The 3,088-nt window shown below is 45.2% G+C and overlaps 1 pseudogene; it reads left to right on the forward strand.

Annotated features, from left to right (window-relative positions):
- The first annotated feature begins 434 nt into the window (after window positions 1–434).
- LOC109455914 (large ribosomal subunit protein eL18 pseudogene) lies at window positions 435–2,635 on the forward strand (annotated as a pseudogene).
- The last annotated feature ends 453 nt before the right edge of the window (window positions 2,636–3,088 follow it).

A 3,088-nucleotide genomic window follows, 5' to 3' on the forward strand; every position in this document is an offset into this window, starting at 1 on the left:
CCTTATAGCTACATCTTAGGTTTAAACCATCTGAGTTCTGACTGAAATGTATAGTTTGAAATGTATTAAGGACAGGCAGAATTCTTAATAAATTAGTTTCCTGCGTTGGATCAAAACAAGTCTAATTGATTGACCAAAGGAGGAGAAATGAAGCCTACTGCTGGTAATAAATGGTTTTATGCCCTTCTATTTATCTATACCTTCAGCCTGTCAACTAATTTCATAGTAAAAAAATTAGTTCTCAACTATGCCAATATTAACATTTCAGTAACGGGAAAGCAGCTGTTTTCTCATTAGCATAAATCTACTTGATTGCATAGGCATTCTACCCTGGAAGAAAATACATTTTCTCCCCCATGGGACTCAAAGCTATTTTCATTTGGAGTAAAAATATATGCAGCACATAAGCATCATTTTCCCCCATAAATTGGCTCTTGTGGGGGAAAATAAAGGATGCTCACCACTAATATAGAGATTTCCAGAAGCTACAAGATGTTCTGATTTGAGCAGTAATATTTCTAATTAGCCAAAGGGGGAAGTAGGGTGATGTAGGTCAAAGGGTACAGATTTCAATTATAAGAAGTTCTGAGGAACTAATGTACAGCATGGTGACTGTAGTTAATGATACAATATTATATACTTGCAAGTTGTTGAGAGTAAATCTGAAGCGTTCTCACCACACACACAAAAGTTAACTATATTAACTATGTGAGGTGATAGTGTTAATTATGTCAATCTTGGTAATCATTCTACAATGTACATCAAATCATCGCGCTGTACACTTTAAATATGTATATGCAATTATATTTGTCAATTATTCCTCAATAAAGCAAAAAAAAAAAAAAAAGCAAACTGGGAAGAATCATTGAAGAAGTAAAGAACACTATAACCAGATGGGAAGCTCCCAGGGGCCCTGGCGGAGGGACCAGGGACGTGTTTCTAAACACTAGGCAGGTTGGTCCCCAAACCACATAGTCTGAAGACTTGTTTGATCAAAATGAGGCAGAATGAGAGAAATCAGGACAACATAGTAAGATTTTCACAAAAATGAGTTTGTTCCATTTAAAAGACTGTCCTATGGGGCTCCATTCTCTCTTTCCGGATTTGGTGGAGCAGGAGGCGCCATCACGGGAGTTGACATCTGTCACAACAAAGACCTATAGGTTCGGTGCAAGGGAGCCCAAGAACCAGGGCATCTACTTAAGGCTGTTGGTCAAGCTATACAGGTTTCTGGATAAACTAACCAACTCCACCTTCAACCATGTGGTGCTGAAGAGATTGTTCATGAGTCGCACCCCCCAGCCGCCTTTGTCCCTTTCCCAGATGATCCCTAAAATGAAGCTTCCTGGTCAGGAGGGCAAAACTGCTGTGGTTGTAGGGACTATAACCGATGATGTGCATGTCCAGGAGGTCCCCAAACTGAAGGTGTGTGCACTTCGTGTGAGCAGCCGTGCCTGAAGCCGCAACCTCAAGACTGGTAGCAAGATCCTCACCTTGGACCAGCTGGCCCTGGACTCCCCGAGGGCTGTGGCACTGTCCTGTTCTCTGGTCCTCGCAAGGGCTGAGAGGTGTCAAGGCATTTCCGCGAGGCCCCTGGAAACCCACGCAACCACACCAAACCCTACGTGCGCTCCAAGGGCCGGAAGTTTGAGCACGCCAGAGGCCTAAGGGCCAGTCACCAGTACAAAAACTAATCCCAGATCCTGCCTTGTTATTAAAAAGCTTTTGGAAGCTGAAAAAAAATACAAAAATAAAAGATTGTCCTATCAGATTATATACTTTTGGATCTTTTGAAATTCAAATGTCCACCGTTATATGATGGTGATAGTAGTGAGCTGTTGTTCTTTTTAATTCTCTAACTTGGCACAACAAAAAGTTGGCAAACCGGGGGTCAGCCGGGTGGCTCAGGCGGTTGGAGCTCCGTGCTCCTAACTCCGAAGGCTGCTGGTTCGATTCCCACATGGGCCAGTGGGCTCTCAACCACAAGGTTGCCAGTTCAACTCCTTGAGTCCCGCAAGGGATGGTGGGCAGTACCCCCTGCAACTAGCAACGGCAACTGGACCTGGAGCTACAACTAAGACCAAAAGGACAACTGAAAGGACAACAACTTGAAGCTGAACGGCACCCTCCATAACTAAGATTGAAAGGATAACAACTTGACTTGGAAAAAAGTCCTGGAAAAACACACTGTTCCCCAATAAAGTCCTGTTCCCCTTCCCCAATAAAAATCTTAAAAAAAAAAAAAAAAGTTGGCAAACCAATGTTGGTCCTCTTTAAAAATAAAAATAAGTGAAACCTGGAAGTCTGAGCACAGCTCATCTCCGGCATCCCGGTTAGTAAATGCTGAGTCCCAAATGGGGTGCGTTGGAATGGGGCCTGCCTGTGTTCACCTGAACAGCAAAATTAAAGTCTAGCAAAGGGTGGGTGGAGCAGAGGACAGAGGCGGGTTTCTTTTCTGTAACTAGAGGATTTGACTGGTCAAAGGACCCCAGGTCATTCAAATCCTACCTTGACACGGTTTGTTCACTGGTCCATGGACCTAGGGAAGATTCTCTGCATGTGGATTTGGGGAGAGATTCCCCACCCCACCCCACCCCTGCCCCAGGGCCCATTGGCTACCTTTTCCAGAACTGGCGATCACAATTATGCCCAGCTCCCTTGGCAAAGAAGGGCCACTTTGGTCTATTTGTCAAGGTGCAGCCTCCACAGGCCATCCCCCACCCCACATACACACACAGTCTCCCCTCTTCTTGCTTCACATCAGGGCCTCGGCAGACTGGCTGTGCTGAGGGGAGCATGGCCTCCCATGAGCTCCCCTCCCCACTTTCCTGGGCCATGGCCCACACTGTCCCACCCTTCAATCACTTGTATAAGATGTCACCCAAAAGAGAGTAAGTAAAGATGAAAATAAGCAGGATCACATTTTTGAGCTGTCACCTTTGTTCCCTCATGCCCCTCCACCTTCCAGCATTTTCCATTGTCCATGAATCATCCACCCTTTCATCATGGCAGCAGCCAGGCCAGTCCAGTTCTCTGCCTTAGGGTTATTAATACGTTGTGTACGGATCACGAGAATCTTCACAAGGGA

This window comes from Rhinolophus sinicus, chromosome 18 (assembly GCF_057876585.1).
Source record: "Rhinolophus sinicus isolate RSI-liver-muscle chromosome 18, RSI-T2T, whole genome shotgun sequence".
NCBI lineage: Eukaryota > Metazoa > Chordata > Mammalia > Chiroptera > Rhinolophidae > Rhinolophus > Rhinolophus sinicus.